General features: G+C 38.1%; 1 long non-coding RNA gene across 1 annotated transcript in view; it reads left to right on the top strand.

The window, feature by feature from the left end:
• LOC115296349 overlaps nt 1-27,679 on the top strand; it is a 475,474-nt gene that overhangs the window by 299,956 nt on the left and 147,839 nt on the right. Inside the window, exon 5 of the long non-coding RNA XR_003910860.1 lies at nt 6,060-6,181. This is a non-coding gene — a long non-coding RNA (uncharacterized LOC115296349). The remainder of the gene's footprint in view (nt 1-6,059; nt 6,182-27,679) is intronic.

The following is a 27,679-nucleotide window of genomic DNA, read 5'->3' as shown; positions in this document are numbered from 1 at the left end:
CCTGTGCTCTGCACATGCTCAGGAATAATAGAAGTTTTGTAGACAGCTAGAGCATTTAAAAAACTATATATATATATAAAACAATCTTCTTGCTGAAATTTCTATAATCTGGAAATTTCTCTCCCACTTTGTTGAAGTCATTGACTGAAGTATATGTCTTGGGCTATACTTTTAAATATCTTTCTAACTATGGAACTTCAGGAGTTGCTGCCAGACTTGTTCAAGGTCTATTCTGTGTGGCCATAGAACCAGAGAAAAGCTTTCTAATTAGTATAATATATTTCATAGCAGTAGTATATAATGTAGTTAAAAATATTTATTGTAAACTGTGTCATAAATAAAAGAGTTTAGATAAGATATGTGTACAATTTGAAGACTGATAACATAAATACCCATTCATCTACACTTAGCTCAAGAAATACAATATTGTAAGTCCATTTAAAACCTTCTGGGTGCCTCTCTGATCCTATCTTCTTCCCTTTCATCAAAGGTAATTCTAGCCTGAATTTTAAGTGAATCATTCCCTTGCTTTTCTTTATAGTTTTAACACATATACTTAAATAATGTACTGTTTTTTAATTTTAGATAAATGAGATTCTAGTATATATGATAAACACTCTTCTTTTTTTTCACTCATCATTACACTGGTATCATTCATGTTAAAGCATAACTACAGCTCATTTTTATTACTATATAGTATCATATTTTATGAATATACTATAATTTATTTACTTTACTATTGATAGGCATTTATGGGTTCCTTTTTTATTTTGGGGTTCTGACAGCCAGTGATGCTTTGAATATCTTCTTGTGTGTCTCATGGTAAAACCTATGAGAACAATGTGGGCTCATAAGGCATGTATGCATGTTGAGCTTTTCTATGTAATCCCAATTTTTTTCAAAGTATTTGTAACAATTTACCCTCCACCAGCCATCTGTTAGAGTCTTCATTGCTACATTTTTTTCCAGTGCTTAGTAGGGGCAGAGCTCTTAGTTTTTGCTAATCTAGTGAGTGTGAAGTATTATTGTGTTTTTAATTTGCATTTCTTAGTTACTCAATGGGGTGGAAGCCATTTCAAACATTTACTGGACATCTTAATTTTCTCTTTTTAAAGTGCCTTTTTGAGTCCTTTACTCATTTTTCTCTTAGTTGGACTGTCATTTATTAATGATCTATAGAAGTTCTTTATGTATTCTAGATACAAGTTCTTCATTGTTAATAGAAGTTGAAAATACCTTTTCATCCCTGTGACTTACTCTTTAATTTTACTTAGAATATCTTAAGATGAACTACTTTCTTGATTTTAATGTTATCAAATTTATCAACTTTCTCTTTATAAAGTTGGTGCGTTTTGTTTTAAAAAGTTCTATCATACCATGAAGTAATGAAAACATCTTCTAAAATGTTTTTATGTAAAATCATCTTCTAAATTATTATATATTATCTTTTACAACTTTTATAGTTTGTGTTTCATAGATAGGTTTCTAATTCCTTTGGAAGTAGCTTTTGATATGGTGTGAGTTACAGGGTCCCATTTTCAGATTTTCTTTATGGTAGCTATTTTCCAAGCATCATGTATTAAAAAGAAATCAAGTGTCCATATATTCATGGCTTTATTCATGGGCCCTCATTTGTGTTCCATGGGCCTATTTGTTTTTACCTGAAATAAGTCTGTGCTACTATGTAAATTTTAGAATCAGCTTATTGAGTTACACACACACAAACACACACAACCTTTATTGTAATTTTGACTGAGAGTGCATTGAATCCGGAAGTCAATATGGAGAGAATAGTTTTCTAAAATTGGGACTTCCAGTGGAAGAACAAATGAATAGGATACCCTCCCATGAGACTACTATTCTGCAAGAAAGTCGAGTACATGAGGAAACCACAGGTAGTTTCTCCCCTTAGCAGTTCTAACTTTAAATCTTTTCAGCCCAGGGGCCAGGCATATGAGTGAGCAAACCCTCAGATCATTACAGTTTTCAACTGTAAGAGGCACTTCCAGACTTAAAGTCTTCCCCAGCTAAGAGTCCAGACATCATGAAGAAGAGACAAGCCTTTTTTGTCCTTTATGAATTCTTGACCCATGGAAAGTGGGCAAAATAAAATGATTGTTTTAGGCCCCCAATTTTGGTGATTTGTTATGTAACAATAATAAACAGTAACAGAGAAGTCTTCTTTAATTTCCCCCAATAAAGTTGCATAGTTTTTCAGTAAAGTCTTGTACATATTTGTTAGATTGATTTCTAAGTATTTTTTACATCTTTTTTTAGTGCTTATTTATTTTTTGGCAGACAGAGAGAGACAGAACATGAGCATGAGCATGAGTGGAGGAGGGCCAGAGAGAGAGGGAGTCACAGAATCCAAAGCAGGCTGCAGGCTCTGAGCTGTCAGCACAGAGCCTGACATGGGGCCTGAACTGAACCGTGAGATCATGTCCTGAGCCCAAGATGGAGGCTTTACCAACTGAGCCATCCAGGCACCCCACTAAGTATTAAAAAAAATTTTTTTATGTTTGTTTATTTTTGAGAGAGAGAACTGCATGAGTGGGGAGGGACAGAGAGAGAGAGGGAGACAAAGAATCTGAAGCAGGCTCCAGGCTCTGAGCTGTCAGCACAGAGCCCGATGCGGGGCTGGAACTCACTGACCATGACCTGAGTCGAACTTGGATGCCCAACCTACTAAGCCACCCAGGTGCCCTCTGATTCCTGAGTACTTAATACTATTTGGTAGTATTGTAAATAACATTTATTTACATATCAATTATGGGATACATTGTTTTATATAATTTTCAAGCAGCTTGTTAGTTGAATTGATTTTTAAAAATTGATTTGTAACCTGCAGCCTTATTAAACACTTCTACTAATTAAAAAAAATTGTGCCCATTTTTTTGTATTTTCTACATATACTCTCAGTATATTTTGATGATAAATTATGCAAGTTTTATTTCTTTCTTGTTAATACATGTCATATTGTAAAAATTATTTTCTTTGCATTACTATTCTGGCTAGAACCTCTATTACAATGACAGTTAGAAATGGTGATAGCCAGCAACCTTGTCATAGTCTTGACTCAAAGTCCAGTGTTTCATCATAGGTTTGTTGTAATTTAAGGGAGTTATTTTTTATTTTTAGTTTACTAGGAATTTTTATTAAATGTCTAAAGAACTATTTAGACATTCTGCAAGTGTTGAGATAAATGAAATGTATGTTTTCTATATGACTCTGAGTTTGGTTTGCAGATCTTTTGCTTATGCTTTTTGAATTTATGTTTATGACAGGCCTTTAATTTTACTTCTTATCCTATCTTTAGTTTTGGTATCAATGCAGTACTAGCTTTAAAAATAGATCGAGAAATATTTCCTCTTTTTGTTCCCTGGAAGAATTTGTAAAAATGGAAGTGTCTTGTTCTTTCAGCATTTGGTAGAAATCATGTTTAAAATCATCCAATCCTGGTGTTTTCTTTTATGGGTATAGATTTATAACTATGGTCTTAATTTTTTTCATTGATAGAGGACAAGTCAGGATTTTTATTTCTTCCTGAATTAGTGTGTTCATTTATATATTTTTAAAGAATGTTTCCATTACATGTATATTTTAAGTAGTCTGCTACAAATTCTTTGAAATGTGTTTTTAATTTTTACTTTATGGCCTCACACTTGTTTAATTTTTATAAATTGGCCAAAAGTTGTTCATAATACTTCTTTTACATTAGCTTTTTAATCTATGCTGCAAACAAGGAGTTGTAATCTTTCTGGTTCTTAATACTGGTTATTCTCTATTTTGTTTTTGGTAAATTTTGCAAAAGATGTATCAGTTTTACTGGACTTAACCAAAAAAGCTAGCTTTTCTGTTGTTTCTTCTGTTGATTTTCTCTATTGTGTCATTGTTTTATATTTCATTAAGTTATGTTCCTATACTTATTCCCTTTCTTTTATTTTCTTTGGATTTTTTTTCTTTTTCTTGCTTTTTAAGTTGATTCTCTAGGTTAGTTTTTTTCAACCTTCTTTCTTTTTTCATACAAACATGTAAGGCTTTAATTTTCTTTCCAGGCATTATTTGTAGATGCTTCCAACAAGTTTGATAAGTATTTTTCATGAACATTCACTTTTAAGAATTTTTTAAATTTATGTGATCAAAATTTCTGTGATTCATGAATTACTTAAAAAGTATATTAAATATACTTTTTAAGTATATTACAGTGTGTTTTAGCTACTATTATGTTCTTAATTACTAATTTGATGTGTTGTGATAAAATATGATCTTCATGGTTTAGAGTCTTTGAAATTTGTTGAGAATTGTTAGGATTACTCCTTGTTTAATTATTGTAAATTTTTTCGGTGTGCTTCAAATGAATGTGTGTTTTCCAATTGCTGGGTGTCATATTCTATGTATGTCTATTGGCTCAAGCACAGTATTTGTGTGATTCAGATATTACTTCACCTTATTGTATGTTACAGTATGTTTCTTTTTTTTTAATAGTTTATTGTCAAATTGGTTTCCATATAACACCCAGTGCTTCTCCCCACAAGTGCCCCCCACCATGACCATCACCCCCTCCCTCCCTCCCCACCCCCTTCAGTCCACGGTTCATCTTCAGTATTCAGTAGTCTCCCTTGATCTGTATTACAGTATGTTTCTAATGCCCTTGACTAGGAGTTCCTTTTGAGCTTGACCTTTTTATGGCCCATTTTTAGAGTGCATTCCTCTAGAGCAGTCTTTCCTTTGCCTCTGCTGAGCACATGAGGGCACTATCATCTGAGGCTGTTTCAAACTGGATTCTCGGTTTAGGATATTTTTGTTTATGTGATTTTTGACCACATAGGTGTATAAAATCAGCCTCTTACATCAGTCCTCAGTGAGTATGGCTTGAGGCTAGGAATTCCCAGTGTAAAGCCAGAGGGAAGCATTGTCTCCCTCCATGGGGTAGGTTTTTTCCTACTTCACCCACTGATAAAACTTCCCCAGAGATCCTGGCTTTTAAGCTGGTGTCTGTGACCTAAAATCTACCTTTCTGAGAGCACTAACAATTGGCATGTACCGCCCAGGCAAACTCTGGCTCCAGCGTTTACTTACCCCTGAGGATTTGTGTTTTCTCATCATTTCTGACATCTGAGGAATTCTCTTACTCTCGGGCCAACTTCTCCATGCATTAAAATTATGATTATATATTTTAACCAGCATTTTTATTTGTGGAGTACTTGGAGAGGTTTCCACTTTGCTAGAAAGATAAGTCTATAATGTTATTTGGAAACTAAAAAAAAAAAAAAAAAAAAAAAGCAATCCAGCACCAAACTATGATTTCAGGTGAAAATGGCTCTGGATATAATTTTCTACTTGGACTATTCCAGTATTCCAGAGTACGGGAGGAAATAGTGTAGTTAAAGGGATAAAAGGAAAAAGAACTAGAGAACATGACAGTGTTCACATTATAAGCTCTTTCCTATCTGCCAAACCAGTACAAAAGTTTCAACTTCCTCTCTCTGAGTTTCCATATCTATAAAGAAATTAATACTGCTACCAGATTTGTGAAGCTTTCATAAGGAAAAATATCTAAATCTGTTATGAGTGAGGCTTTACATAGAGTAAGAAGCTCAGGAAATGTGGGGTGGGATTGACTCTGAGACTCCTAGTGGGATTTTTTATAGATGCTTCCCAGAATTTGCTTAGAGGCATAGTCAATACCTCTATCCATGTGATAGTTTCAAAATGAACTCAGACTAAACTAAATACAATGGAAAAAGATAATTCTAGGGGGAGAAGAATCATGTTGAAGAAAAATGGGCAATTCTTATTGGTGCTATTTAAACACAGGTAAAAAGAATTCTCATAAAATTCCAAAGACCATAACTTCACAATGACTCAAAACTCTTCAAGCCCGATAGAGTTTAGACACCATTCTGATACTAGGATTCTCAATGGGCTGCTCATTTGCAAGAGGGATAAATGTGGGACACTTCACTTCCTTGGATCCTAGAATCAAGGATAAAATGTTCCCATGTACTGCCTGAATTCTCATTTGATTGTTTTCATGTGCATTTTTTTTTTTTTAACAGGATGGGTTTTAATCTCTGGAAGGCAGGAGAACAGCTTTAGGTCGTTTGGTTACGGAGACCGGGAATTCCAAGATGCTTTAGTATCCAGCGAAATGTAGAGGCTTCAACTTGGCTCATGCAGGGTGAGTGCAGATTATCTTTGACATTTACTGGATGGGGACGTTTTTGCCACAGGAATGAAGTGTTTCCCAGTTTATTTTAAACTGAGACCTCTCAATTCACTGTGATAGTTGGTTTGGCAGCCTTACTTGCCTTTAAAAACTCCTCCATCTTGAATGAAATTTAAAATGACTCTGAGCCCAGGCGAAGAAGGAAAACTTGATGAAGTAACCCCTGGGCACTGCTGCCCTATGAGTCATAGCTGAGGAAAGGCATCAAGGGCTTCTGTCACTGCATGTCTCAAAGACCTTGAATGATGTGGGGGATGGACTCCAACTGGTCATCTGGTCACACCCATGGCTTACTCTCTGGCTCGTAGACTGCTTCTTATGTTACTTAACTAAGACTACAGAAAACTGCCTCAGCATATACCACACTCAGAACCTTTATGATCTGAATGTTGGAAAGGACACTGAAACAAAAGAATAAAGATAAAATTCACTATTTTTACTAATGGCTAGAAAATTTTAAAGCAACAAAAGAAAGCAGTGTAACTCAAATGAATTGCTGGGGGAAAGGCAAAGTTCATGAAAGAAACATATTATAGTTTTTTATGCATTTCTTTTTTGCCTCTGGATATATGAGATAATAAGCTTATACTGTGCACTATACAATATTAGGCTTTTATCAAAGGCTTGTTGTCCAAAATGCTTACATTATTGGATTGAGTTATAAGTATGCTTATTTTCTGATGACAAATTTGTGCCTAGGGACGCCTGGGTGGCTCAGTCGGTTAAGCGTCTGGCTTCGGCTCAGGTCAGATCTCACGGTTTGTGGGTTCGAGCCCCGCGTCGGGCTCTGTGCTGACAGCTAGCTCAGAGCCTGGAGCCTGCTTCTGGTTCTGTGTCTCCTTCTCTCTCTCTGACCCTCCCCTGCTCACACTGTTTCTCAAAAATAAATAAAAAAAAATTAAAAAAAAATTTGTGCCTAGAGAGTATTTCCAATTACATCCATTGTTTCATTATGAATATAATAACAATAATTACCTCAATGATTTATTTCACTAGGATACTGACAATAAAAAGGCACTAATTTTTAGATTACTACATTACCCTTCCCCATCAAGAACACTTTCATAACACTGATTAAGAGCAGTATCAAAAAAATAGGCCTCCTGGGGCACCTGGGTGGCTCAGTTGATTGAGCGTCCAACTAAGGCCTAGGTCATGATCTCACAGTTCATGGGTTTGAGCCCTGCATCAGGCTCTGTGCTGATGGCTAGCTCAGAGCCTGGAGCCTTCTTCTGATTCTGTGTGTCCCTCTCTCTCTGCCCCTTGCCTGCTCATGATCTTTCTCTGTCTCTCAAAAATAATAAATGTTAAAAAAAAAATTTTTTTTAAAAACAGGCCTCCTATCAAGCATTATCTGAAATGAGATAATCTTTTTAAGTATAATAAACAATAAAGTTTAGCTCCCTATGGAATTGAATTTGATTCTGATCTTCAAATCAAGCATTAAACATTTCGTTAATTGATTGATTAGATGCAATCTATGTAAAAACTAGAAAAAAAATTCTTTTCTTTTTAAAACATAGTTTATCCCATTAGGCTATCTCAGGTTTCTATCCTGAGGCCACAAACTTCCTGAAATGTGTGAAATTGTGTGTGTATGTGTGTGTGAGAGAGAGAGAGAAATTGTTTGTTGTTGTCATTTTTTTTCTGGGTCAAGGTGTATAGTTTTCATCAATTATCACAAAGGCCCATGATTAAGGATCTCTGCCCAAAGGTAAGGATACATTTTTAGGTGAGTGATTTGGTTATAAGAACCTTTTTCTACAGATGCAAGCTGATGATATTTTATTTCTGAAAAAATATTTTCTAATAACACTTATGATCAAAAATTTTAGTGTTTGAGAAATTAAAATGGAACATTCTGTTAGTATTAAAGAGGTGCCTAAAGACAGCTTTTGGGAGCTCCTCAGGATTTTACAATATTCTGCAACCATGGTCTATTTTCCCGAGACATTAATAACCAAGATATATGGCCCTATTTAACTTGACATCTTAAGACTTATAATTTAGTTGTTTGATTTTATTTTGTCATTTTCCATGTGTTCATATCCATAGTTCATCAACAATGTCTAAAATTATGAAATTCAATTATGAGGTGATCGGGAACTTGAGGATAGCATTCAAATAAATCCCTTTGCTCCATCCCTTCTTTCCTTCCTTCTTTTTGTTTTATTCTTTGTACTTTTTGAAGTACTCTAAAAACCGAATGTATTTTGCAAAGCTGTTCAATATTATAAATAATAGTAACAAAACCATACGGCTTGATTGCCCAAGAGCTTTCTCTTTTTTATGGATTATGATTTATTTGAGAAATAGAAAAAAGAAGGGCTCCTACCTCATTAAGTAGAAAAAAAATGTTATCCTCATTAAACTAACATCTGATCTACTGTAGTTTTAACTTTCATTTCAAAGCCCTAATAACTTGTCATTTGTAGAAATGCTCTGAATAGCATACCATCCCTGACTGACTGCAGGGCTATAATTCAATCACCAGACTCTACTGACGTAGTGATCCCCAGGGGTGCAGCTTGAGGCTTTAGGAATGGCAGCTAAGTCCCAAACCTGAATTACAGCTCCGTTATTCAATCCCGAGACACGCTTTGTTATTTATAGTACATAGAAAGAGAGTGTGGACTTTTCGAAGGAGGAAGACAATAAATCAAACTAACAAGATGAGTGGCTTTAATATTAAAATGTAAAATTCTATGATGTAGAGGTAGAAAGATTAATGAGCATGTGACGTAGGGCTATTAAAGGTGTGATGGGCAGTAGAGGGTTTGGATTATGGGGAAATTAAATGAAGTATTTCACTGGAGGCAATCAAGCTTGGTGGGAGTTTGCAGACGACCAGCTAATGGAGCTGGTCTTCCTGCCACAGTGATGAACCCAGTCCTTTCTGTAATACCCTTTCTCCGAAAATCCCCGAGTCTTACCGTCATGACAATCACAGAGGCATGCAAACCTCTCAAATATTACTGTTACAGCACTCACTGCCACTGATGTTTTCTGGCTGCCATTGCTCTCCTGGGATGGGTTGTTGTGACATTTGGGAAGGCCTGAAACAAAGCAATAACGAAATGATGGTTTTCAGGAATGATCGCCAAGTAATACATTTACCGCCATTCAAAGATATTAATGTAAGTTTGAGGAATGAGAAGAAAACCAGGTTTTCTGATGGTTTTTCTTGAGTAGTATACCAATTAATACAGTTACGAGTTAATATCGGAGGATCCCAGATTCTTGGCTCCTGTTTCTGTGTAACAGAATCAGTTGCTAAAACCAATTTCTCAGCACGCACCCTTTAACCTTTACTGTGGTTGTTTTTGCAATCCATTTACCTGATCCCTCTTTCCCCTCTCCTTCATCATCCCTTCAATACTTTAAGCCTCATTTCCTGTCTAGCAGTTAATAAAAGAAAAATGTCACCCCCATAACCCTTACCCAGGCCACCCTCCCTTTCCTTCAGATTTATAGGCCTTTGTCTTAGAGTTAGTTTTTTTCACCTTTGTTTAAAGTTTGTCAGCCTGTCCAAACATTCAGAAATCTGCAAGTTGACACTCAGTATAATGATTGAGGTATCTTTTGTTTAAATTCAGATTCCTGAGGCATTATCAGTGGAAGTGCTGTGAAATATGGAAGACAAATCTGGTGTTAAAAAACAACCACCCACTCCCAAAACCACCACAGACCTCAGCTAGATATGGCTGATCAGTTTTCTCAGGGCATATGAACATCACTGGAGGTCCAGGAGGTCCAGGAGGACCACACTTCGTTCCCCTTCTGCGCCAGTGCCACCCTGGACGCCTGCTCTTCCTGTAGTCACTTGCGTAGGCTCTAAGAGGAACCTGCTGTTCTGCTTCAGTACTTCCGTAACATTTCAGGGACTATTTAATACAGTTGTTTGTGGAGAAAGAAACATTTTAAAAGTCTGTATACTTAGCGGTTCTTCTCACTACAGAGCAATTAATCCTTAAGAAAGAATTTTTTTAAATTCCTCCTGTAGGACTTGGTTTGCTAGTGTTAATCAGTTAACAGAGAACTAACAAGATACAATACATTTTCAAAACACTTTTATTGTTACATAGAGTATTTTTAAAAATTTTTAATAATTATTTATTTTTGAGAGACAGACAGACAAAGCATAAGCAGGGGAGGGGCAGAGAGAGAGGGAGACACAGAATGTGAAGCAAGTTCCACGCTCTGAGCTGTCAGCACAGCTAACATGGGTCTCAAACCCACAAACTATGAGATCATGACCTGAGCTGAAGTTGGACACTTAACCGACTAAGCCACCCAGCCACCTTGAAAAATTAGAATATTTTATATTTTTTACTTCCCTGGAAGGGAGAAATCATCTCAGCATGGTAGAATTGAAAGGAACTTTGGTTAGGTATGTATATTACTTTGCTGGGGTTACCATAACCAACTAACACAGATTATTAGGCCGCTTAAATAACAGAAATTTCTTTCCTCATAGTTTTGGAGGCTAGAAGTCTAAGATCATCAAGGTGTTGGCAGAGTTGATTTTTCCTAAGTCCTCTCTCGTTGGTTTGTAGATGGCGCCTTCTTGTGTCGCATATGGCCTTTTCTCTCCCTGTCTGGGAACTTCATCTCTTTTCATAAGGGCACCAGTCAGATTGGATTAGGTCCCACCTTAATGACCTCATTTTAACCTAATCACTGCTGCATAGGACCTATTGCCCAATATAGTCACATTCTAAGATTCTGGGAGTTAGGGCTTCAGCATATGAATTTTGGAGGGACACAACTCAGCAGTATAATACTCCCTCCCTTCATCTTAGAAAAGAAACTGACACCCAACGAGATAAAGTAAATTGTCCAAGGTCACACAGCTAATTATTGGCATAGCTAATATCAGGATTAGAGCTGAGACTCTAATTATTAGTACATACCTGGTCAATATTTAAACAAAAACAAATAGGAGTTGGTATAGAAGCTAGGAAATCTCACTATTTGGCAAATAGTGTGCATTCAGTAAATATCAGTTGAATGATTGACAGTCTCCCTTTAATTAGAAATGAGGACTTGTCACAGATTTGGTGACTTCTAAAATATGTCTGGAGATGATACATGGATAGAGAGGTGGATAGACAGTGGATTGAGAAACAGAAAGAAAGGATTGGCCAAGAACCATGTATTTAGGAATCATACTTTAAGGAGAGTCCCAGTTCAGCTACTATCTGAAGGGTTCTTTTGTCTCCACTTTAAACCCTTCCAAATACACACGCTGGTACAGGATGGGAGAACTGGGAGTTACAAAAAAGGGAGCTGTAGGCAAGGCAGGGCACTGAGTTAGTGTCCCCATTAGTAAGTGATTAGGTAAAAATGCTCCCACAGATTGAGCTCTTCCTTCAATCACTAGGCTCTCCAGGGAATACAGATGCAGGTATTTTAGTTCTCCCTCTGAGAGCTCAATGAAGGCAGATTCTAAGATCTCAGGACCTGACACAGGCACTAGAACTTGGCAGGCAGTCATGAATGAAAGGAATCCATGAATAAAAGAATATAGTCATCAAGCACTGAGTCATGGCATCCTTCTAAGACTAAAGACTAAAACAGTTCCTCATAGAACCCCCTGGCTTATATTCAGGGCTTTTCCCACACACAAACTTCCTAGAAGACAAGATATATATGTACTCACTGATGAACTGGGAAAAGGGCCTCATAATTATTTCATGAATCAATTTGTGCCTCACCATTGTCTCCTACCCTTAAAATGCCTTTTCTATGACTTACTCATTAGTTATCTCATACAGTAACTTACATACTTACAGGATAGCCTAAGTATGTGTGGATCAATTCATTTTATTTTTCTTAAATACAGTCTTTTCTAAGTAGGGATAGCATAATTCCCTGGATGAATTGTAACCCATCACAAATAGGCACATCACAAACCAATTTGGAAAGTTCTATAACCCCCCTAGAGGGCGTGGGCTGAGCATGCCTTCCTCTCTTGGCTCAGCCAGTCTTTCTGACCTTTGGTCAATTGCTCTCCCTGTCTCTGAATCTCTGATTTGGATTTTGCTCACTAGAAATAATAACCTATCTCATAGCCTAATCAGAAAGGATTAAAAATTGGAGATTCCTGGGTAGGAGTTTGAAATACAAAGATATGAATTATGGAAATCAGGGCCCCTGGGTGGCTCAGTCGGTTAAGCTTCTGGCTTTGGCTCAGGTCATGATCTCACGTTTTGTGGGTTTGAGACCCGCATCGGGCTCTGTGCTGACTGCTAGCTCAGAGCCTGGAGCCTGCTTCAGATTCTGTGTCTCCCTCTTGCTCTGACCCTCCCCTGCTCGCACTGTCTCTGTCTCTCAAAAATAAGTAAAAAACCAATTTAAAAAAATGAATTATGAAAATCAAAGTGCTAATTTTGATCATTATTATGACATTCCCCACTAAAAATTAAGGCATCTTAACTTCTTTTTGGCATCTTCTGAGCCGTCCCCCACCCCAGTTTTTCAGTACAATCTTTCCCTTCCTTTCCTTGCCATTGAATAATTCTTATAGTTAGTGACTTTCAGATTATATGAATAAAATGGCAATTCAAGCTATTAAGAAGGGGTGTAATTGGACAACTGAAGATGAAGAAGTTTCTACTAAGAAATATATCAACACGTTATTAACAAGCCCAAACTGAGCTCTTTGTCGTGCTCCACCTGTGTGCAGAGCAGTGCCAGTCACTCCCTTCCCCACCTAGAGGCACCTTTCACAGAAAGTATAGCCCAGGAGACTCTAAGAGTAAAGTTTGGCTAGGCTTCCAAATGGTGTTCCCATAGGCAGACTGCGGGTAACCATCGTGCGGCACATAAAGCCGTTTTGGAAAACAACCTGAGAGGAAAGTAAAACCTTGCGATTTATATTTTTAATGGCCAAAAATGGTGTTCTGGTTCAAGCCATTCAAATCCTTAAGGGCTATATTTAAGCTAAGCTAACACTGTGCAACTCTTTGTATGTGACATGGCAGCTCCCCTTCCTTCTCCCTTGAGTCTAGGTGAGCCAGAAGTTGGCAGTGAGAGGGAATGCTGAATATTGTATGGAGGGAGTGGGTAGGAATGTTGAGAACTAAGGAGTAGCCCTGCTTACCCTCCCTATTCTCTTAAAATTGTCCAGAGCACGTCTGCTCATACTCCCTAAATTTAAAAATCCCAGGAGCCAAGTGAAACAAGTCACTCTCCCTCCTAGTAGATTTGCTGACTCTCAGAAAGGTAGAGACAGCCAGTCTGGAGGGCAGGTGTTATAAATAATTTATATTTTTCCCACCTACAGTTGTTTCTTCCTATGCACTCCTTAGTATCCTTCAGTGTTACACTGAATAATCCATTGTCTTGAACTGTATTCTTATTTCTTTTTTGCCACGGTTCTTGCCTCTCCCAGATTCCAAGCTCTTTAACAACAGGACCAAGACATATAATTCTCATCTACTCCTAAAGCGTCAAACCTAGCACTCAGTAAATATGACTTAATTGGTTGATGAAAGAAAGAGAGGAGCAAATGATCTACTAAGCAAGTGAAGACAGAGAAGACACTTAGAAAGATTTCTAACATTTGAAAACATCGGGATCTTTTAATGTTTTCATGTTATATGGATGTGGAAATGTTTGCAAAATCTCGTATTCACAGGGACTGCCCAAGTAGTGTTTCTGCAGGAGAGGTCTGATCGATCATTATCCTCCATGTAGACAGTGACTTGAACATGCTTATATGACCATGTCTCCTCGAATTTCCAAGTCTTCAGAAGAGGGCTTTACCCATCAGAGATTAAGAGCAACTGATGTCCAATATTAATTGACTGATAGGTGTAACAGGCATGTTTCACAGGCCTCAGGCGATCTTCATGATGATTCAGTGTGCATGGTACTGGAACCTTCAGGTCAAGGAGAAGAAAGTTGAGCTTTAGAGAGCTTATATAACTTCTGGAAGTCACATGGCTCATAAGCGATGAACTTTCCCTGTTTAATTCAAAGGCCTTAACCAACCACAAGCACTGCTCCTTGAGCCAGGTTTATTATTTTTGTTATTGTTGCTTCTTTGCTAAGATGTAGAAATGCATTTAAAACAAAAAGAAAAAGAAGCCACACCTGTGGCATCCCTGGAAAAATATTCGGAAGGATTTAATAGGAAGCAAACTTTCAAAAAAATCTTTTATTGATAAAGATGTATTCATTTTTGTGGTAGAAGAATCATTTGAGTAATAGATTGAAAAATAAATTATTGTATTGAATAATAAAGCCTTCTATTTCTTTAAAAATAGATTTCTTAAAGACAAATAAGATCCAGGGAAGGAATTTCTGAAGGGATGGTTTCATTTTGCTTCTTCAGACATGAATTATGTTAGGCAATTCCATGCTGTACATGTTTTATATTCAACAATGTGTGCACATACTAAAGTTAGTAGTATAGCAAGGGCATTTATTCCCAACAATGTGAATAATAAAGTCCTACTCACACTGGAAAAGTTGTCTTTGTAGGGAAATTTATTTTGTGATAATTTTCCTTATTTTCAGTCACTATTAGATATGCTTAGTGTGTACTATTAGTGTACTATTAGATATGCTTTTTGTTTTTCCAAACTTCTATTTGTCAGTATAAGTCTGGAAACTTATTAGAATTTATTTCTGTATATTCTTTTTATCTGTGGTTTAGGGAAAGACGTATTTCCCTACTGTTACTGTCTTGGTGGGCCAAATTAATACATATCCTGTGTTTTAGTGGGGATATGTGTGAATTTGTTGGTGATTTTCTATATATAATCACATACCAGGAGAAATTGTTTAGATTTTTGGAGTTAGTTTGCTCTACTTTTAACAGTTATCAGTAAGGGTCAACAGAATGGAGTGGTGGAAAAATCATAAGTTTAAGAAGCCAAACTACCTGGGATTTAATCCTTGCTTGTGTCCTTAGGTAAACTATGAAACTCTGAACTGTAATTTTTTTCACTAGATGATAAATAATTCCTTGAATTTAAATAATATAGTATATGCAAAGTATAACTCTTTGGTCAGCACTTAATACTTTTAGTTTCTCTTTCCATCAAGCTTATTTTTTATTCAGAGATAGAATTCTCATGAACTACAAGGGCACTTGGAAACAAGGTTCAAGACTGATTGCTATTATTTAATAAATTCATTAGTTATTCCTATTAATCTAAACCCACAGATATCCTTGTGAAATCCTTCCAGGGGTCCTTTGGAGGATGGCATTAGTGTAGTATTGACAGCTCAGAGAACTGGAAATAAGCCAATGGTCATAAATTGCAAATCCTTGTACAATCCAAACATGATGGAAGGTATATGCCATTTTGGGAGCGATTTGAAAAGCATTTCTAGTTATTTTGATGGATTAAGTATTTTCCCTAAATCATCTAGTTTAGAAGATTAAAACTTGATTATAAAATACCAAAATGTTTTTAGATGTAGAAATAGTTGAGCATAAATCAAATACTCTAGGTTCATGAGATAATAATCAAGTGAACAAGTGATGTGGTGTTCTTTTAAGTCTAATATTGGAACTAAGAAACATTACAATAGTTTTTTGTTCATGGAATAATATATTCTTGCAGAATTGTTTTGGAATGCAGGCACTGCCCAGAGTTGATTGGTCCTTGGAAACACACCAAAATAATACCCATGATGAAGGAAAGTTATGAAAATGTAAACTTTTCCCCCTAGTACCTTATGTCTTTCAATTCAAATCCAGATAGAAGTGGTTTCATTACCCTTCTATGGTTGCAAAGTATTCCCAGATAGCAGCTTTCTGTCAGAAATGGTTACATGATTTTCTAGAGCAATGGAGCTTAACTTTTTGGGTCACACATCCTTTTAAAGAAACTTTATGGAAACACTTAAAGTCTACATGATAATATAAAGCTTCCCAGAGTGGCTAGAGGTGCCATTCTAGGTTCTTGGCAGTTCTAGCCAGTCTCAGTGGGCCTTGTGGTGTGATAGGAGAAGTCCTAACCCTTGCCCCTATGCAATTCTTTATCCTATTCTAACACTTATTCCTTAATTTACTCTTTTTTCCCCCATAATTCTTACTCAGATGCAATATCAGCAGGGATAATTTTCCTTTTTTGTTAAAAATTTAAAAAATTCTATGAGAATGAACTATCATAATATCCTCCCCCAGTTTACCCCCATACCTCTTTTTTTTCTTTCTTGCCCTCCCTCTCAATTCAACCACCTGTGCTCCAAACTCCAAGTCCCTTCTGTTTCTTCCAAGACTTTGTTGAAAGACTTTCCCATTTCCATTATCTTTAACCTCTCCTTTTATAATGACTATTTCTACTCCTTAAATAAGTACTGTCAGCTCTATCTGAAGGTATATTAAGAAAACTAGAAACAAGGGAGACCTGCATATATAATAAAAGGTGTCAGAGGGGTAGGGTGAGACCTCTCCCTGAGCAGCTAAGATGACAATTTTCTAGAGAAAGAAATTTCATATGAGAATCCTCTATGAGAGAAATTTACTGTCTGCCTCTGAGAACCAGAGTTTGGTTAGAAGATGTGGGCTAGCCCTAGAGCTAGAGTGAGCTAATGATCTAGGGAAGGTGTTCCCACAATGAGACTCAGAATGGGACCCTGGAAATGAGCTTCAGAAGAACATGAATAATATAGCAAGGTCCTGCAGCCAGCCCAGGAATAAAATCAAGTATATCTGGTTGTGGATAAGGTGACTACATGGTATATCAAAGTCACCAGAAATTCTCGGTGTTTCTAGGCAGTCCATCCATGGACTATTTAAGATACACGATATGACATTTTTGGTCCACCAGACTTTTTAATATGTCTTTGTGGCAAGAATGTTAATTCAGTATTTCACATGCTCCCAGAAGTAATGGAAGAGAGGTTAGATAAGGAGGTGGAAGGCTTGAAAGACAGAAAAGAAAAGCATCTGGCTTAGGTCTACAAGTAAAATCTTTTGCAGCTAATTCCCAGAAGAAGTGAATGTATCAAATACATGGATTGAGGGATATTTGTCAAGTCACCTGTTAAAATAAAGACACATCCACTGAATCTAAAGCCCTGATTAACTTCTCTAAAAATTCCACAAAAAAATTTTATATACCCTGAAATCCTTAAAGAAAGCCTCTTTATGCTTATATGATTATGTTTTCATTAATTATCACAATCTGCCACTTGGGTGGATAAGAATGAACGTTTTACTGTTCTTCATTTGTGTGTAAGATTATTATTGGTTGGAGCAGTAAAGTGGTTTAATCAAGGCATAAAAGAGTAGAATTGAATCCCACCTACCAACCTAGATTTCTACTCATTAGTAGATCCCAACCTCCATGCATCAGTCAAATCAGGTCATGCCATGATTTACAGTTTCTGGAGAACACAGACAGTCTAAGGGACCTACTGGTCTTCCCTCTCATGGGGCCAGAGAGAAACCAGCAGCACCACATAGCCCTGCTGGCGATGGAAGACCAACCTCTTTCCCTTGCCTTGTGAGGAGTACTTGGTGTTCTCTCTCTTTAAAAGCTTCAATTAGGTTTTGGTTATGGAGGGCTTATTAGTACAGTTTTATTGATGCTTTAACACATTTTCTTAGCTGGAAGCTAGTGTAGGAGCCAGTTTGAGAAGCTTGTAAATGAGAACAGCAGGGAGTGGTCTTTCCCTAACAAATTCCAACCAATTGGCTTCCTAATATTAAGAGTTTTTGTCATTTTCCTGGTAGACTTTTCTTCCCTGATTATCTGATTCTTGTTATCTTGCAGATGAATAAATTGGAAAAGAGTGCATGTGGGAAATAATTGTTTGCACAGCCTTTTAAAAGTCTTCAAGCCCTGCGTCATGTTCTAAGTGCATAAGGGCTGGCCGGATCCACTGTCAGAAGGACAGCACCTCGAGGGCTGGGAGTGTGCCCAATGTGCAAGAGGCCCCATCCCCAGGATAACAGAGTCTGTAGAAGTGAGGTACTTCACCCTCCCTCCCAAGCTTGGAGGTCTGGGACTTTTTTCTTAAAGAAACTACTTTAGGATAGTTTTAGATTTACAGAAAAATTGCCAAGATAGTACAGAGATTTCCCATGTAGTCCATGCCTAATTACCCCTTGGAGTCACATCTTCCATGGGCATGGTACATTTGTTATAATTAATGAATCAATATTGATACATTATTAATAGTATTAACAAAAGTCCACAGATTACTTCAATTGTCTTAGTTTTTCCCTAATGCCCCCTTTTCTGCACTATGATCCTATCCAGGATACTGCATTGCATTTAGTTACCTAGTCACTATATTTCTTAGGCTTCTCTTGGCTATGGCAACTTCTTGGACTTTCCTTGATTTTGATGACCTTGATAGTTTGAGGAGCACCAGTGAGGTGTTTTGTTGAATCTTCCTTGGTTAGGATATTTGACATGGTTCTCATGATTCCATGGTGTTTCTGGGTTTTGGGGATGAAGACCACAGAGATAAAGTACCATCTTTATCAGATCACATAAGAAGTACCCATAATCAGCATCACTATTTTCTTTTAAAGTAGGCTCCACATCCAACATGGAGCCCAAAACAGGACTGAGCTCAGAATCCTGAGATCAAGACCTGAGCTGAGATCAAGAGTCAGATGCTCAACTGACTCAGACACCCAGGCATCCTGATGATCAGCATCACTACTATAATGTTGGTCTGGATCACCTGGGTGAGGTCATATTTGTCAGACTTCTCTATTGTAAAGTTGCTTTCCCTTACCTTTCTATGCTGCACTCATTGGAAGGAAGTCCCTTTGTGCAGCCCACACTTGTGTGGGGAATTACACTCCGTCTCCTTAAGGGCAGAGTATCGACATAAATTACATGGAATTATTATGCATGAAATATTTGATTTGTCTCTTCTTTCCCAACTATGTATTCAGCCATTTATTTATATTAATATAAACTTATGGATATTGACTTTATACTTTGAGTTATAGTCTAATACTACTTTTTTGTTGTCGTTGCTCAAATTTTTCTGGCTTTGGCCATCAAGGGATCTTTCAGTTGGTTCTAGTGTCCCTTTGATATGACCCCACTTTATGGGTTTAAGAATTAAAAAAAAATTTTTAGCATTGCCTTATTTTTTGGCACTATGAAATCCTCCAGGCTTTTATTGTATATTTCCAGTCCTAGAATCAACTATTTCTTTAAGGAGCACTGGTTTCTTTTACTGAAGAATAATATAGAAACCATGACTTGGGTGCTAGGTATGCTAGTTGCTATTGGCATATCATTGCTTCTAGGTTTTGTCAGCTAGAGGAGGGAACATATATGAGTGTATACTAACCCTTGTATGAAGATATATCTATAGATATTTCTATAAGTATTATGTAACCCTTTGTTCCTATATGCAAACATGCATTTATGCCATTGTCTCTAACTCTAGGAAACTGGAGACTTAATTTTTACATATGATGGTAGGTCATCTAGTTTGTTCTGGAATATTTTAGTTTTCTCCTAGCTTTAACGAGAGACCGGGGGCAGCACACAGGTAGTGGAAAGAAAGGGAAGAATTGTAGAGGCTCAGTGGCAATTTGAGATGCAGTAGTAGAAGATCTAAGGCAGCCAGAGGTAGTAGAAGTCGAAGTAATATCAACTAGAACAGTCCCTTTCTGGGTGCCTTTTGGCGTAGGGCAACTGTTTAATAGGCCTCGAAGTAGCTGCCTAGAGGGAAATGTCCAGAAAGATAGTCAGAACTACCACAGATAAGAATGGTTTGGAAGTTTGGGGCCTTTTAGAGAAATGAACAATGTGCACAATGCAGCAGTCACCACCACTGTTTCCTGTGGCCCTGGTCACCAAGAAAAGGTGTTACTGTGTGCTCTGTTTATCAAGGGTGGGGGCACGTAATACATTTTAGAGATTTCCATTAAAATGGTTAAACACTGTTTTGGTGCTTTAAACATTATTAGGTTTAAGTTTTCTGCCTTAGAATCTACATTTGTTATGGGCCGAAGATTGCTAAGTACAAGGCCTCCCACTGTGATTCCTAGAGGCCCAAATTTTGTAAAACATTAAGTTACTTGTAAGAGGATTTGAATTTAATGAATTTCTGGACAACATCCTCTGAGGTCTCCTTAAGTGTGTTACCCTGCCAGGCTTTGTCTTGGCCCATGCAAGCCAGAACTCTTGGTTAATCAGTAGCTCCCATTCCCAGTGTTGGGAAGTCTCTTTTTTGAGATACTCACAGCCTATTGGTGAGTGAAGCCTATGGAAGGTGATGTCAGCTGGGCAGAGGGTCTAAACACCTTTGACCTCACAAAGTTTCTTTGGGGATGGGAGAAGTGTTCACGCATTTAATTCCCCACGCTCCTCCCTTTCTGAAGAGTCAAGTTCTGGGGCAGTGATCCTGAGAAGCAGGGGGAGAATCTGTGTCTTCCCTCTCCCTCTCTTTCTCCTTCCCTCTCCCTCCCCTCTTCTTCTTCCCTCCGCTTCCCACCGTCTCTCTCCAGCCCTTCTCACTCTCATTGTTCAACAAATGCACCCGGTGCCCTCACCAGCGCTGTGCTGACCCTGAGCACCTAGCAGTGGCCAAAACAGACATGGTCTTTGATATTTTAGTGCCTCTGTTTGGGAAAACAGACATGAAATGATGTATGTAGTTACTCAGTTGGGATGAGCCTTCGCAGTTGGCTGAGATCTAAAGGATTCTGGTGTTCACTTTAGATCACTATAGCTGCCATTCCTAGGGAACTTCTCTGGATGAGACCCTGTACTAGGTCCTTGGCGTCTGCTGTGCTATTCTACCAACACACAGTGATACCTACTTGGCTATTCTTATCCTCATTTTACAGATGAGGCTTCTGAGATTTAAAAAGATTAAGCTAGGGGTGCCCGGGTGGCTCAATCGGTTAAGCATCTGACTTGGGCTCAGGTCACAATCTCACTGTTTGTGAATTCAAACCCCATGTTGGGCTCTGTGCTGACAGCTCAGAGCCTTGGAGCCTGCTTTGGATTCTGTGTCTCCCTCTCTCTGCCCCTCCCCACCTCATGCTCTGTCTCTCTTTCTCTCTCTCAAAAATAAATAAACATTAAAAGAAAAGAAAAAGGCTAGCTTAACTTGCCCACAGATACAGAGCAATTAAGTGAATGCATCAGGACTTGAAGCTGAGGTCAGTTTGGATACAAAGCCTGTGCTTGTTGTACCTGGTACTGTTCCTGCCTCTCTGTTTGGCTAGCCTGAAAAGCAGGCAGGGGCAAGTGATCAAATGAGTAAAGGTGTCCCTGCGACCAGCCACCAAGTCACTCATTCCATGTATTTCATCAGCTGCCATTGAGCAATAGTTATAATTATAAAAATGACCAAAGATTTCTTTTCTGAGCCCAACAGCTACATGAGGGTCCTTGCCTGAGCTTTTCAGGGAGGAATGTGAACAGAGCAGTCTCACTTGTCTCAACAACTTGTAGATATCATGTGCTCATTAAATATATATGATAAAACGTCCAAGTTAGTTAATTTGGCTTCCTTAAGACCTTTGAATCCTTTTTTCCCATCCATCTGCCACTGCCTTTTTTCCTGAGTCATTATCTTTTGCTTACATTGTTGTAATGCAATCTTCATTGATTTGGGGGCTCACCTCTTTGCAGCCTATTTTCTGTTGCTGCTTCTGTTTCAGACTCTTCAGTGAATCTTTCTTCCTGACCATATAAAATCCAGCATGAACTACTCAAGTTGGAGATCTGTTCTTCCTCCTTCCTAAATGTCATCTCCCACCACTCTTTGCCCCCAATCAATTACTAGCCATTCTTAGAAGTTCTCCCACCCCTTAATTCCTCACCTCTGACCTTTGGCCTGTTCTTCTGCCTCTATTATTACTCCAGACTGATCCTCTGGCCACTCTTCCTCAGGAGATTTGGGTGCTTCCTGCTGTGTGCAGTATCCCTGCTAATATCTCCACCTCTGTGGACTGTTGAGTTAGAAACCTTCCTCCTTTATCATATATATCACGCCACATTGCAGCAATCAGAAATTATTTTTTTGCAAAAGGTCAGATAATATATATTTTTGGAATTGTAAGCCCCAGGGTATTAGTTGCAACAATTCAGGTCTGCTGTTGTCCTTTGAAAGTAGCTATAGACAACATATAAAGAAATGAATGTATGTATGTTCCTATATGATATTACATACAAAAATAGACAGAGGGTCAGATGTAGCCCACAGGCTGTGGTTTGCTGACCCCGGCTTTATTCCAATCAGCTGTTCACATGTCTCCCTTCCTCCCTAGCCTGTGTGTTCCCCAAAATGAGAGAGCTGGTCATGTTCATATTTCTATTCTCCGCATCTAATCTTGGCCTGACACATAGGAAGTGCTTAATAAATGCTGCACAGATGGATATGTGGATGAATAAATGAGTTAATATCAAGTTAGGACTTTAATAGAGTCAATAAGAACTTTGAGTGGATCATGGTGAAAGTAGAAACATATCAGATCTCTCCAGAGGGTAGTAAACCTTTTTTTGCATATGTCAGGAAACTCAAGAGGTAGAACCTTATATGATCTGAATCAGTGTGGCTAGAAAACTTTGCACCTTCCATTGTCAAGCTGCCAAGGATTAAAAGGAACCTGTTGGGTAAGACCAGTCTCCACAATCTAAGCCCCTGTAAATATTGTTAAAGTTCAGTAGGAAAGTTATTAAATGTAGATTTTGCTTCATACCTACCACTTTCCATGGAGGAATTCTTAGTCACTGATGGATTTTGCTCCAGTTAGTCCTCAGGGTCTGGGTGTGCAACCATCAGCCTTTATGCAATTTAGGTTTGGAAATGTCTAAAGTTCTTCATTTATTCACCCAACAAAGGTTGGTCAGGCTTTATTCATTCAGTCTAATGCAGTGGTACTCAGTTCCTTTTGGTAATATCTGAGTTGGAGGAGGCTATCTGGAAACTTTACTTACTCTGAACATCTCCTTCCCTGACAAAGCCAGATAAAAGAGAGATCAGTGTGCTCCCAGGGGGAAACTTCACCAACTGTTGGGTCTTTAAGATAACATTTTTTAGAGGAACTTTCAATGTTACACCATCTTATTGAACCAAGACAATTAGAAAGGTATGTTGAGTAGCATTTTGGTATTGGATTTTTATTTGGTGGGGAGAGGAAACCCATGGGCACACAGTACATTTAGAATTTTTTTCCTTTCTGTGAAAGGAAACAGAGGAACACAGGATGAACATTTTGATTGAAAAAGGGAAAAAATGACCTGTACTTAACCAAATTGGTTGCTTTGCCTTTTTACTGAATATTTTGTTCTATTTCAGTTTGACTTGCAATAGTGAGTTCAAACTCTCCCATAGGATCTCATACAATGAAGGAAAAGTAAAGAGCCTTTTTTTTTTTTTTTTTTTTTGGTAAGAATCCTAAAAACATAGTATGGTAAACCTAGCCCATAGACATATTTCCTGTCATTTTCAGTCCAAACACATAGATCTCCAAATTTTCGTAAGGCTGAACATTAAAAAAAAATTTAAAAAGACATTCAACGGTTCAATTACACTCAATAGCTATTTGGTGAGTGTTTCTTTCATGCCTCTAGATGTCATGTTATGGACTAGGGATCCAGTTATAACTGAACTTGTCCTCACTTCCCAGGAACCCAGAATCTGGTTGAGAAATGTTCCAGTTATCCATTGTTGAGTAACAAGACAACAGACTTAGTGACATAAAACAACAACCATTCTACTTTGCTTACAGATTTTGTGGCTCAGAAATTCAGATAGGGCACTTTGGAGTTGGCTGTTCTCTGTTCCAGTGTCTGGGAATGCAGATGGGAAATCTCCAGTAGCTGGGAGAGACTTTCATGGCTGAATCTGGGATTATCTGGAGGCTGCTTCACTCCCACGCCTGCTACCTGTGTTGGGATAACTAGGCTTAGCTGGGGCTGTGGATTAGAGGGCCTACATATGGTTTCTCCATGTGGCTTCAGTTTCTTCTAGCATGACAGATGAGCTGAAAAAGAGCACCTGAGAGTGAGCATTCAAAGAATTTTCCAAGAAAGCATGGTGGAAGCTATAAGAGCTCTTTTGAACTATCCTCAGAAGTCACACTGTCACTTCTGTATTTTATGGCTACAAACAAGTACTATGGCCACTCCAAATTCAAGGAGAGAGGAATTTTTTTTTTTTAGTTTATTGTCAAATTGGTTTCCATGCAACACCCAGTGCTCTTCCCCACAAGTGCCCTCCTCCATCACTACCACCTCTTTTCCTCCCTCCCCCTTCCCCTTCAACCCTCAGTTCGTTTTCAGTATTCAATAGTCTCTCAAGTTTTGCATCTCTCTTCACAGAGAGAGGAATTGGACTCCACCTCTTGAAGGTATAATAACAAGGACATAGCAGAAGAGCATAGGAGACATTGCTGCAGTCATCTTTGGAAAAACTAGTCTGCCAATGGGAACTGTATTAAATGTTTCAGTTACATATTGCTAGGAAATAACCTACCACATAACTTACTGCCTTGAAACAACTATTATCAATCCAACTGGGTGGTTCAGTGTCACATGGCATGGAATGGGATCACTCATATGGCTGAATTTAACTAGGAACTTGGAATGCCAAAGATGCCTCACTGATGTCTGGTGCCTGAGTTGGGGTGGCTAGAATGGCTCAGGGCTCCTTGGTTCTCATCCACATGGTCTCATCAAATAGTAATCTGGTCCATACTCTTTTATATGGTGTCTGGTTTCTTTTAAGGTCTAGTGACAGAAGTGGCACAGGGTTACTTCCAGGTTGGATTCTGTTTAGGTCACAAGGCCAACCAAGATTCAAGGAGTTGGAAACCTACCGGAGGAGTGACATGTGCATACAGGCGGGTGGCATTATTGGTTACCATCTTTGGAGATAACCTACCACATTAGAGGTATCATGAAAGTGCTCTGAGATTGCAGATGAAGGATCAGACTCTTTGCTAGGTTGCCTCTGAGAGTTTCTGTGTCAGGCTGTGGGGAGAGGGTGGGTTCATGATAAGGGCATGGACATGGTTGATAGTGGGATATCCAGGGAAGATATGATATTTGAACTCTGAGTGGTCTTGGTAGGCAAGACTTGGAAGCATTGTAGGCTGAGGAAATTGCATGAGCAAGGACAGGGAGACTGAAATGTACACAGGGGAGTGGGAGAGGTGCCTTGTAGCTATAGCATCATGTATTTATATTGGGGGTAAGGATGTGATGGAGTTCAGGTAGAAAGGGATGCCAGGAGATCAGCTGACATTTAAGCATGTTTGTGAAGGACTGTCTGGGTCCTGCTAAGGTGTTTGGACCTCATTATATTGGGACTGTGAACTTAGAGATAAGAGATGAGTTGGAGGGAGGGGAGATTGGGTTTAGGGGTGTAGTTATGGTGACATTGTGACCCCTCAAATTAGATCTAAGAAGGATTGAACCATGGATGGAATGGAGAGCACCTTCTATGGGGCAAGATAAAGAGAAAAGACAAAACTATTTCTACAGAGAAACAGGCCCAGTGTTATATATATACTCTGAGAGCTAATCTCCCAAATCCTTTTCTATCTATTACCATTATGGAATTTTGCTTTTACAATTGATACATTTGCATTAAGGCTTGCCTGTTCCTTTAGTTCCAAAGCAGAGTCTAGTGTGCATGACTTTATCAGAACTATTTCCTTGGAACAAAAGAAAATCCAAAGTAGTATATAATCAGCGTGGAGTTTTGGGAACTGCTACCTTGGAAACACTAACATTAAGGTAAGGTATATTGGAGCTGATTGGACACTAGAGGTTTCATTTTTCTATTGGCTCAAACTTATTACCATTGTGAAGGTGTCTACAGCAGAATAGACTATCCATTAATCCATTCAATAAATATTTATCAAGTGCCTACTACGTGCAAAGTACCTTTCTCAGGGGTGGATACAGCAGTGAGTGCAATCAAGTCCTTACTTTCATGGATGTTCTTTACATTCTAGTTTTACGGGTTTGTCAAATTAGAGAAACCTTTAAGATTAGCTATGGAGTTTTATCATGCTGACCTGGTTTAGGTGTTGCCCTTTCGTAAGTGGGATAGGTGTGCCTTTTCTTTTTTCCTAGCCCAGACCATAGACTTGGCTGCACTTACCACTTATCAACACTTATCATTAATTTGGGTGATCACTTACCATTAACAAGGAAGTTGTTCTGAGGGATTGAGCACAGAAGTGATGATAGGTGGCCTCCCAGAGGAGAGCGGCATGCTCAATAGTTGGGACCCAAAGTTTTGTTTTCTTGTGCCTATTCAAATTGTGACATTGAAGAACGTGTTCATTCTTGTTGTGCATTTGTTTCCATCCCATTTGGTTTATTTTTAACACCCATTAACTGCCATATGCCCTTTTGCCACTGAAATGGATCTCCAATAGCTACTGGACAGGAGGCATTTTGGCTGTGAGGGAATGTGTTTCCAATTGCTTCCTTTTCTAATAGCATCAGAAGGTGTAAAGAAGAGGCCTAGGGGCCACATGCCATAGAGAATTAGATTAGTGCTCATTCTGGGGTTTTATTTAGATAAGCACTTTAAGGATTCCAAGTCCTTACATTAATAAAACTTGGAAGGGATGTATTATAAGGTAAATATCTCTCTAGATTAGCCATCAACCATGAACTTATCTGTTATTTATCAGAATTCTATTAGCTGGCACTTGCATACAGTTGTGGCACAGTGATATCTCCTGCTAATTATGGTTATAAGGCCCAGGATTATCTTGAATGACTTTTAACTCACTCATCAAAGAAAGTCCATGTTCTTTTTAGAGTACTCAGTATTGAGTGTATTTTATTATAGTCTAAATTACCAATTCACATATGGAACGTATGATAACTCTCTTTTAACCAGAGGACTTCCATGTGCAACCAGACAAGATAACTAATAATTTATGATAAATTCTTTGAAGCCCCAAATTTTCAACATCCTTTTTTAGCTTACTTACATTTCTTTTTAGACCATGTTTTCATTCAATTATGTATGCAACGCTTTCAATGACTTAAATGGTAAAAAATTATCCACAGTTTGTCCAAAACTCAAAACAGCTGTGTCTTTTTACATTTTTATTAATATGTATTAATGTCTTCAAAGCAACTTGGCTGCTAGAATGAGTGTGTGCTTGTGTGTGTGTGTGTGTGTGTGTGTGTGTGTGTGTATCTCATGCACACACATGATTCTTCTCTGAGGTGTTTGTTGGCAGATAGGAAAATGATCTGAGTAGCAGATATGTGATCTCATTTTTTTTTTCCTGGTTAGTTTGCAATTTGGATTTAGGCTCAAAGGATTAAGTATTTTAGCCTATGATGATTTCACAGATGCCAATTGCCTAAAACTTTTAATCTGCACCCTTAACTATTTAGTAACTTCTAACTTTAGAAATTATAGAGGATATTGTGAGCCCACTTTACTAAGACAGAAAGGAGTGTGCTGCCTGTATTTTTGGAACATTACTAGAGCCTTTGAAGCAATTAACATGTG

This window comes from Suricata suricatta, chromosome 7 (assembly GCF_006229205.1).
Source record: "Suricata suricatta isolate VVHF042 chromosome 7, meerkat_22Aug2017_6uvM2_HiC, whole genome shotgun sequence".
Taxonomy (NCBI): Eukaryota; Metazoa; Chordata; class Mammalia; order Carnivora; family Herpestidae; genus Suricata; species Suricata suricatta.
The sequence above is the reverse complement of the archived record's forward strand: the minus strand, read 5'-3'. Positions and strand labels throughout refer to the sequence as shown.